Below are 11,336 nucleotides of genomic sequence, written 5' to 3'. Positions count from 1 at the left end.
AAAAAAAAAAAAAAAAAAAGTCTATAAAAGTGTTTTTTAAAAAGTCATTTTAAAGCAACTGATTCTCTTAGACAAGACAGGCTGTGTGTGCCTAAGCGTGAGCCAAACTTCTCTACACGCCAGTCTAAGAAGACTGTGTACTGTAAGCTTCACTAGGCTCCGGACTACCGAGTCTTAGGTCAAAAGTGATGTAAACCTAAGTTCTAGTGTGTGGGGGTGCTCACGGAGAGCAGGAGAGGACATCAGATCCTCTGGGTGCTGGGAAAGGAACTCAGGACTTCCGGAAGAGCAGCATGATTAGCCACTGAGCTGTCTCCAGCTCCACAGTGTCTTTAAGCAGTATCTCAATATCCACATGAGCTAGTTGGGACTGAAGAGAGGGCTCAGTGTTATGAACTCCTGTAGCTCTTGCAGAGGACCTGGGTTTGATTCCCAGCATCCACATTGTCTTAGTCAGGGTTTCTATTCTCTTCTTAATCACCGCTAATTTCTTAGTTCCAGCTAACCAGCATCAATAGTCCCAGTAACACAGCAAAGGTTTGCTTTAGTAGTTCTGGTATTTTGTTAATCACAGCTGATTCTTCAGCCCCAGTTAACCAAAACCACAGAATCTTCACAATCAAAACATGGCCCTGATAAGTCTTTAATCTTCCCTCTGAAACTTCACAAGCCAGGCGTCTGCCGTCTGCACTGTTGTCAACATTATCTTCCAAGTTCCTACAGAACATCCCACCCAGCTCTTAACACTGAATGGCTCTTCTAGCCCAAAGTTCCAAAGTCCTTCCACAGTCCTCCCCCAAAACATGGTCAGATTGTTACAGGAATACCCCACTATGCTGGTACCAATTTGTCTTAGTCAGGGTTTTTATTCCTGCACAAAACATCATGATCAAGAAGCAAGTTGGGGAGGAAAGGGTTTATTCAGCTTACATTTCCACACTGCTGTTCATCACCAAAGGAAGTCAGGACTAGAACTCAAGCAGGTCAGGAAGCAGAGGCCATGGAGGGATGTTTCTTACTGGCTTGCTTCCCCTGGCTTGCTCAGCTTGCTTTCTTATAGAACCCAGGACTACCAGCCCAGGGATGGCACCATCCACAAGGGGCCCTACCCTCTTGATCACTAATTGAGAAAATACCTTACAGCTGGGTCTCATTTCCTCACCTGAAGCTCCTTTCTCTGTGTTAACTCGAGCTTGTGTCAAGTTGACACACACCACCAGTTAGTATACACATAGAAGCTTATAACCATCTTCAACTCATGCCAACAGGATGCCAAATTCTGATCCTGCAGGCACTGTTCACATGTGGTGCACATACATACATACATACATACATACATACATACATACATACACACCAGCAAACACTCACACACACACAAAATAATTAAATCTAAAATAAGTTTAAAAAAATCATCCAAGAATCCACTCAGTAGGTGTGTATATTCTTCCCTCCTGAAATTCCATCTGTTGATCTCTTCTTCCCGGACTAGCCCCCTTCCACCCATCCATGTAGCTACTTCCTATTACAAAATGTAAGTAGACAAGATGGAGGTTTTTGGGGTGCGGAGTTGAAGATTTAGGAGTTAGAGGTGCTTTCTGATTTCTTTCATTTTCTACTCTGAGGATGTTGAAGGCCCCTCAGTCCTAGGGGACAGCTTTGTGCTCAATTATCCTGGATTGCCCAGCACTGAGAACTATCCTGACCACGGGATTCTCAGGGTTAAAACTGTGACATCTCCAAGTAAAGTGGGACGGCTAACCACTCTAGGAGATGCTGACTGACTGGTCAAGCCCACCACCAGTGGATTACTGTGTGACTATTAAGTGAGTCCGTGAAAATTTGCAGTTACTCTGTCACTGAAGAGCAGGAAGGGAGATATCTTCCTACACCAACGGTGAGGGCCTTCGACAACCCTCCTGTTTCAAAGTATAGACTCACATCTTGAATCATTTAATCAGCATTTAGTGGAACGCGAAAGCTTTCAATGTGAGGACTTTACCTGGGACGAGCACGTTTGTGCTTAGGGTTCAGGAAGAAGGAAGAGTGGACCGCTGTATAGATTCCTGATTGGTGATATAGACCAGCAGGGAACCTGGCAAGGCCTGTCTGCTCAGATTCTTCTTGGCCTCTTTATGCAGCATTCCTTACCTCCGGGGATGGGGCAGAACCCTTCTGGAATGACTTTCTGCCCCAACTTTATGGCTTGCTTTAGGGGAGAGAGTTCTAACCCCTCCAACTAGCCTTGGGCAGAAGAACCTTAGTTCAATGCCTCCTTTCAGGGGACAGAGGCCTGGAGAGAGGACAGGGAAAGGTCAGAGACTGAGGTCATTTTCATTCTTTTCAAAACACTCAGCATCCAAAGGCCAGAGATCGTAGGGCACCATGTTCTGCATCCCCAGAAATGCAACCCACCAATCTTACTCCACCATACAAAGGAACTGTAGGGAAGGTAGCCATATTGGGACTGTGACATCAATGGGCAGATGTACCAAACATCAGGAGCTCTCTCCAACTCCCACCTCCAGCAAGCATGTAACCTGGTGTAGGCTCTTGGCCTGCTACTCTAGCTGGAGTAGATTAAGATTCTCAGGATGTGGTCCAGTAAGCATGAGATTCCCTGAGAGAGGGTGTGTCTACCGCAGGACAAGACTGTTCATAATCATGTAAATCATTACATTACCCTTTTCTCACCCTCAGAGTGTATGGGGGGAATTTTCTTGAAGATAGTAATGAGATGTGACACGAAGGAAGGAACCAGTGACTTTCCATTCTGGCGCTTTTGGTTTTTCTTGCCTTTAACTTTTCCAACGCAAAATCTACGTGAGTAGCAGTAACTCAGGAAACCAAATCCTTGTGAGTTCAGTAACGATTCTTGAAGAGCAGCAGAGCTCCCAGAGCAGGATGCTCGAGAGCAGCTGGACTAGATCACTTCTAAGAGTTTTGTATAAGTCTCCAAGTTTATGAACTAGAGGGATTACACAACAATGGCTATGGAATTTTTATGTTGCTTTGTCTCTGGGTTTTATTGACATCTTTACGTGTGAGTGAGTGTGTGTGTGTGTGTGTGTGTGTGTGTGTGTGTGTGTGTGTAGGGGTCAGAGAATAATTTGCGCAAGTCATTTCTCTCTTTCCATCAAGTGGATCTCAGGGATTGAATTTACGGTGTCAGGGCTGGCCACATGTTCCTTTACCCACCCAACCATGTCACCAATCCTTACAGCTTCATCTGGGTGAAGCTAAAGTATCTTGAAAGTCATTCTTAGCTTGCTTCCCAAAGCGACAAACACTGGTTGTTCAAACGGTGATTTCATGAAGACAATCAATTTGATCAAATAAACACACAGTGTCCTCTGACTATGCTCACGTGCCTCTTCTCATTCCCTCTCTTCCTCTCCATTTTTATGTCTAGTGTGTGTGTGTGTGTGCATGCGCGCGCATGTGCACATACACCCTAGATTTTGAACCCATTTTCAAGAAAATTCTTTCTAGAAGCGTCCGCGTCTCCTATTTTATGTGTGAAGAATTATAGCAATTCTTTCTGTGATGTATAGGTTGCCTGAAGTAATTCATAAAACAGCAATATTAAGGTCTGGTTTTCCTTCTTGGGAAAGAAAGGTATGATGTCCTCTCAGCATCATGCAGGAAGCAAACGCAGACTTGATGGTGCCTCTCTGCATTACCCTTCAGTGGCTTCCCTGAGGGTTTCAGCAAAAAGGCTCAACTTACAGCCCTGCAGGCCCTTCCTCTACCTCTCTCCACTGGCCAGACCTCATCTACTTGTGATCTCCCTGAGGCTCTTAGCTGAACTTTCCATGAGGTGCTGCACTTTGGTCCTGTCCAAACTTCAATTTCAACACATTTCTTCCCTCTACCTGGTTCACGGTCATAGTGTATCTGTACTTCATACCCCTCAGTGACTCACCTGCTGTTCATGCTTCCCGGATGGCCACTAGCTCTGGAGGGAGAGAACTTACCCATTATCTACAGGATCTTGATCCCTGTATGACTAGCCCCGGGCAATAAGCTCTACCTACCAGCTGATTTTGACAAGAGTTGAACTAACTTTCTTCTTCTTCATCACCACCACCACCATCAACATTATCATCACCATACACTCATCTATCCATCTGTCTGTCTGTCTATCTATCTATCTATCTATCTATCTATCTATCTATCTATCTATCTATCTGTCTGTCTGTCTGTCTATCATCTATTTCTTCATTGTGTGTGGTTTATACATGTGAATGTAGGCATGCCCAAGCACCAGTAAGTGGAGACCAGAATAAAACCTCAGGTGGTTACCTCTGTTGATCTCTGACTTAGGACCTTGAGTCCAGCCTCTCTCACAGAATGGTAATGTCACTTTAGCTACACGTATTGACTAGCAAGCTCTCCGAATCTGCCAGTCTCAGCTCCCCAGTGCTGGGGCTCAACCAGGCACAACCAGGCCTGACTTTTGACTGAGTGCTGAGGTTCTAAGTCAGCAAGACTTCTTACCCACAGAGCCTTCTCCCCAGCCCCAGCTTCGGAGCTCTCTGGGGTGCCACCGTCATGGCTGAGAGAGCAAATCTGAAAGCTGTCTTAACCGAGTCTTTCTTCTGTCTGTGTGTAGGATTATACTACAGTACCTTTCATGGTGCATTTGAATTAGCTTAGTAGTTCAAGTGAGAGAATTCCCTGTTAGTCTAAGCTCTTAGCTTTTCATTAGGAGAGCCAACAACACAGGATAAACTGTGTTTCATTTGATTCAGTGCAGCTCCAGTTCAAACTGCTAAACACCCTGAGCTCTATTTGGGAGGGGGTAGATCTCAATTCATATGTCTGGAAGTTAGTGTCTCCATTTTCTGGAGAGACAGGATGTCTTGGAGATAACAAATGGACCACACTAGAAGTCAGGGTTGGAGATGGCACATGTAGGCTGCTGTAGTACACTAGGGCCCAGGAGGAAAGTTCCAACAGGAAGAAGATAAACCTAAAAATAAAGTTATTTTTATTGTATATTCCCAGGTGCAGTGGACCAGAGGGTGAAATGATTATCGTAATAATCCCTTAAGGTGGTGAGATCTGGGAAGCTCTGATGGATGAGAAGGCACAGCAGTTTGAGAACCTGGTGCAAAATGAGCAATGTGTGGAGACTTAAGATAGGCTTGAGGGAGACCCAGCATCTGAAGTCCAGCTCTCTGAAGGTGGAGGCAGGAGGATCAAGAGTTCAAGGTCATCTTCAGCCAGACAGAGGCTACAGGAGATTCTTAAAAAAGAAGTGAATGAATGAGTGAGTGAATGAATGAAATAAAATAAACACGATAAGCATAAAGACGGCAAGAGTCTCTCGAATGAGTGCTATTGAGCAAAGAGAGGCAGCGGACTGTGAGTGTACTTGCTTTGAGGCATCAGCATTGTTTGGGTTTCAGTTGTATTTATGTGCTAGAACTACAGTCTTTGTGGCAAACATGAATGTGTACCCAGATCCTCCTTCAAGGAGGGTGTGCCTCCTAGCTGGGAGGATGTGGTCTGTCTACAGCCTCTGGTCACCTCCTTTATACTTGGTCTCAGTGGCAGAGCCACCTGGCCAATGCCCAGGCCCTGCGCATAGGGGAGTTGGAAGCATACTTAGTAAAAGGCTGGGTAATGTTGGGTCAGTCTGAATCAGCCCTGTGGGAACTTACCCATTCTGAGGGAACTGCAGGGCTGGCCAAGGTAGCACTTTTTAGTGTAGTTTGACTTAGTTTTCTATTAATCTAGTCCATTCTGAGGTATAGAATGAGACCCACTCTTTTTTGGTGGGGAGAGTTCAGGATAGGGTTTCCCTGGGCATGGGAATATAGCATATATATGCCTTTAATCAGCATTCGGGAGGCACAGCAGGTGGATCTCTGAGTTTGAGGCTAGTCTGTTCTATAAAGGGAGTTCCAGGGCTAAACAGAGAAACTGTCTTGAACTCCCCGTCTCCCCAAAAATTCTAGGTCTCATTCTGTACCCCAAAATGGACTAGAATAGTTGTCCTCAACCTCTGGGTTGAGAGCCCTTGAGAGGGGGTGTCAAACAACCCTTTCACAGGGGTCGCATATCAGATGTACTGCATATATGAAACTTATATTATGATCATGACAGTAGCAAAATTACACATAATAAGTAGCAACAAAGATAAATTTACGGTTGGGGGTCACCACAACATGAGGGGCAGGAGGTGAGAACCACTGACCTAGAGCAAGGCTGCCCTTGAACTTACAATTGATCTTCACCAACACTTCCCCCACACTGGGATCACAGGGCCAAGGCACTACACCTGGCAGTCACTCAATTCTTCTGTGTGTGTGTGTGTGTCTGTCTGTCTGTCTGTCTGTCTGTCTGTCTGTCTGTGTGTCTGTATTTTGAACCGTACAAAATTGTTCAATATCCTTTTTCTTTTTTCTTTTTAACTAGAGGAAACTGTCTTTGAATCTTCTCGCAGTTCACCTGCCCCTCTGCCTGCCTTTCTCTTTCCCTTACCGCCTGGTCACTGTCACCTCTTGGTTTCCTTTCTGAAGGTTAGGCTATGCTCACACTTACACCAGTTTACTAATACATGTATTATGGCATAGGTTATTATATAGTACGTTATGCTAGTGGGCACATATACAGGGGAATGTGTGGCTTGTTTGCTTGCCTTTTCTCTTTCTGAGTTTGGTCCCCTCCCTCAACACTATACTTCGAAGTGTATACCATGCTTATTTTTCTATTCATTCCATGGTCTCCCCAGCCCTCGGAATATTTTTGAGACAGACACTTGTACAGCCAAGGTCTTCTGGAACTTACCGTGTGGCTGTGGATGACTTTGAACTCATGACCCTCCCACCTTTACCCCCATCTTGGGTCAACATCTTGGGTAGCATCAATTCTTTTTAAAAGTCTCTGTAATTGTAGTGCACTCAAGCTTCACCCTTAATTGTCACTGAACCTGAAACTTATCAGTTGGGTATGCTGGTAGACCAGCAAGCTTCAAGGTCCTTCCTGTCTCCACCCTCCTGGTCGTCAGGTGCCCTCAGGCTCGCACCGCAAGGACTTTACCGACTGAACGACCTCCTCAGTCCTTGAAACTATTTTCAAGACACGGTCTCATGGCACCTAGACTGGCTTAGAACTCACCGTGAGGGTCTGCATGGCCCTGGCCTCCTGATCCTTCAGCCACTACTTCCCAATCCTCAATATCTTGCTTAGCTTTAGGCTTCAAGAGAACTTAGCCTGTGGTACTGTCTTTCCTCATGGGGAGGCTGGAAACGGGGGGGGGGTACTGAAAGACTCTGAATCTCCCCAATGCTATACAACACAGGAAGAGCAAGGCCAGCTTTGAAATCACCTGGCCCCTCACTCAGGGCTCTCTCGAGAACCTCAGATGCTATGACCATCTGTTTCCTACTTCATTCAAGCTGCCTCCTTCTTCCTGCCTCATGGGCACCTCGTCAGGAGTCTCTACTCTGGCAGTTTAGTGAGCCTTGTCTACAATGCGCTGAACCACCTGTGTCGCCTGGAGGCCAAGGCTCAATAGGGCCTAGTCTTGGCTTGCCTTCTCTGTCTTTGAGGTTCAGTCCTTGAAACAGAACTACATTTCTGGTCAGCAGCTTTCTTTGAGTACTTCCTACCTTTGGCCACAGTGGCAATTGTTCATTCCCCCCTGCCAGTTCTGTAGGAGCGCACCTCCAGGAAAGTGTGGGTCACCCTTCGCCTCCCAGCATTGAGTACACAGTCTATTCAGTAGGAGCTCAGTTTACATCTGCTGAAAAAACAAAAAAGAAGAGAGAACTTTGGGAAGCAAATGCTTAGTCTTATTTCCATTGATATTGGCTCTGATGTTCTTCTCTTAATTATTCAATCATAGGAGATTTCCACACAAAAATATTATTGTATATGGTCTGGAGAGATGGCTCAGTGATCTCTCAGAGCACCCAAGTTTGGACTCCAGCACCCTTACCACGCTGCTCACAACTGGTTGGTGACTGAAACTTCAGGGGGTCCCGCAGCTTCTCCGGACACCAGAAGTATCCTCCCACAAGTGGCACACACATAGTTTTAAGATGTATCATGATGGGTACTAGTTATTAGATTATTGTTGCCCTAGACTATTTCCAAAAGGGATTTAGAGATTAGTGGCTACTGGGAAAAATCTCCTTGCCTTGGTTGCTGAGGTCCTGTTTAGTTCGTTTTAAGAAGTCCAGAGCCTAAGTTTTCCTCCAGAAATGGAAAGTCCATCGCCTTCTCCAGGACCCTGTCCCCAAGGCCTGGAAACCCCGTGGAGGGTGAGCTTGCCCGGCTTGCTACCGGCCCTGTGAACTCATTCTTTAAAACTGAACTCCTGGCGACATCCTCTGACCTCATTAAGAACCCATAAGTCTTCTTCTTGAAGATATTTCATCGTGAAATGTGGCGAAGGTGTGAAATGTTGACGTCGCGTTCTCTCCAACACTTGCCCTACAAGTTCACACTCGAGAGAAACAAGCACGGGCATCGCCGACACGGCTCACCTTCCATTCTGTACACGAGGAAGTGTACAGATTCAGTGTGCAGGTTTTCTAGGTTTTACCTCTTTAAACTGGCCTAGTGTTTTCTTTTTTTAAATCACAAATGTACTTTTTCAATATAAATCTAATGCACGACTCGGAATTTTGAAAAGAGAGAAAACCGGAAAACAATCGGATGCTCAGCTATCTCCCGTTTGCTTTTGTGGTTATTTTCTGCGATCTGGAGAATGTGATGGATCAAGAATAGGGAAAGCTTGTCAAAGGCTTTTCTTTTCAGGTCGTTCTGGAAGCAGTGCATGTGTGTGTACGTGCATGCATTTGCATGTGTGTGTGTAATGTATGGTGTATGTGATGTGTGTGGAATGTTGTATGTATGCATGTGTGTGATATATATGTGTGTGCGGGTATGTGTATATGTGTGGTGTATGTGTGGTGTATGTGTGGTGTGTGTGTCTTATGTGTAATGTGGTATGTGTGTATATGTGTGATGTTTTTGTGTGTATATGTGTGTGGTGTTTGTGTGTGTGTGTTATAAGTGTGTCTGTATGTGTATATGTGTGGTATATGTGTGATATGTGTGTGTCTGTATTGTGTAATATGGTAAGTGTGTGTGCATGTGTGTGTGTGGTGTGATGTGTGTGTCTGTGTGATGTGTTGTATTGTGTGGTGTGTATATGCATGTGTATGTGTGTGGTGTATGTGTTTGGTGTGTGTGGTGTGTATGATATGTATGTGTGTGTCTGTGTGTGCACTAAATGTGTGTCTGTGTGTGTGTCATGTGTGTATGTCTGTGTTTGCGTATATATAGTGTGGGGTGTGTGTGTGGGTAGGTGTGCACATGCTCATGAACTCGACTAAGTTTGTGTAGTTCAGGGCCTGGGCATCACCAGTCACCTGCTGTGTTGCCTGCTTTATGCCCAGTGCTTAGAAACTTGCTGTGATTGGACAGGCGACTTACCCATCAGTTTTAGAAAGTAACCTGAGCAGTAGATGCATGTGGTGATTTCAGGGACCAGAAGAGGGTATGGCATCTTCTGGCTGAGTTTCAGATGGTTATGAGCTGGGAATCCAACCCAGGGCCTCTGCAAGAGCAGTTGGTACTCTTAACGCTGAGCCAACTCTCCAGCCCTGCTTTTAGAGACTTCTCAGCCCTCACTAATGTTTCCATCTGTTGTGAGAAATTGCCAGCTTTGAACTAAGAATAAGTTGGTCAAGAAAACCCCTTTGATTTAACTGGAGCCCAACTGGAGCCATTGAGCCCGCTGTCCTTGTCCTTCTGCAGTGAGTGGGAGCGGTCTCCTGAGGAATCAACATTAGCTGAGAGGGGAATTAGTCTGTGAGATTGTGTTATTAACTCTCCTGGACCACTAGGTGTGCCTGTGTGTATGTGTAGATGAAAGCGTGTGTGATTGGGTGCCAGCGGAAGGCAGAGGAGGCCTGGAGCCCAGAGCTGGAGCTATAGGCCTTTGTGAGCTGCCCGACATGGTGCTGGGAACCAGGTTCAGCTTCTCTGTAGGAGCAGCAGATGCTCTTAACTACGGAGTCCATTCTTCAACACTTTGTATTCAGCAAGAGTCAGAGCTATGTCTGCATTCCTCTTAAATATTTTGCAATTTTGTTATTGTTTAAAGATTTGATAGGTAACCGAGGCGTGAATCTAATTATCTCTGTGATCAGTTGACAAATGAATTACCCAGATGGTTGAAGGTGCTAAATTCTCTTGTTGGTTTGGCAAATGTTTATTAATCTTCTTTTTGCATACCTGGCTCTATCCAAGGTGCTAGAGACAGAGCAGAAACCCAGGCAGAAATAAACTACCCCATGACAAAACATAGAGAGACATGTTGTGGTTAGAATTCTGAGAGTTCACCTGGCAGACTGAGTCAGGTTCTAGTGAGGATAATAGAATCAGTCCTAAACACTTCTGCACATGGTGTGGAAAAGCACAAGGAACAGAACGGACTGTAAAACTCTCTGCAGGGGCTGAAGAAGTTGCTTAATCTGAAGTGCTTAGGAATCTGACCCTTAGGGCAGGCACGATGACTCAGTGGGTGAAGACAGCTGTCACATGAAAAGGTGGAAGGAGAGAACAGACTCCACAAAGTTATCCCCTGACCTCTGACATGCTGTGGTATGTGAATCTCCCACATCGCACATATATACATATATGCATAACAATGGGGGTGCATAAATAAGGAATATGCCTCTCAGAACTCAAGAGTTGACTGTTTAGGGGAACTGACTTAGGGCCCAAGTATGGAGTGGGTGCTCAAGTCTGTGATATATGGTTTAGGAAGCCAGCTAGAGATGCTACTGTGGCTTCTGATGGTTTCACATCTACTACGCATTCTCAGGAACTGTAGAAGACAGCTTTACTACAGAACGTGAGAAATTTGCAACCACTGGGAGAGAAGAGGTGAAGAAAGAGTTGAGAAATCAAAGCCATCATGAAGCTTGCCATTGAGTCAATCCTGAGGCTCCATGGGTCTTATTACATCCTGGAGGCTGGGTTCTAAGGACCAGCATTCCAAGAAACCAGATAGACCCTGCTGGCCTTGCCCTTGGAGACCCTGCTGGCCTTGCCCTTGGAGTGTCTCTGAATCATGTCAGGTCTACAGCAGCTACACATGTTCAGATTCAAGCCCAAGAAACAGAGCCTACTTTCAATTCATGTTTATTGTTATTTTTAGTGTTTCTATGTCTTTATTGTACTCCTCTTTCATTTCCTGTACTGACTTTATTTGTTTTGTGTGTTTTTGATATATTATTATTTTATATATGTATGATGTATGATGCATGTGGGTGTTTTGGCTGCATGTATATCTATCATGGAAGTGT

This window comes from Mastomys coucha, unplaced genomic scaffold (assembly GCF_008632895.1).
Source record: "Mastomys coucha isolate ucsf_1 unplaced genomic scaffold, UCSF_Mcou_1 pScaffold23, whole genome shotgun sequence".
In the NCBI taxonomy this organism is placed as follows: domain Eukaryota; kingdom Metazoa; phylum Chordata; class Mammalia; order Rodentia; family Muridae; genus Mastomys; species Mastomys coucha.
The sequence above is the reverse complement of the archived record's forward strand: the minus strand, read 5'-3'. Positions refer to the sequence as shown.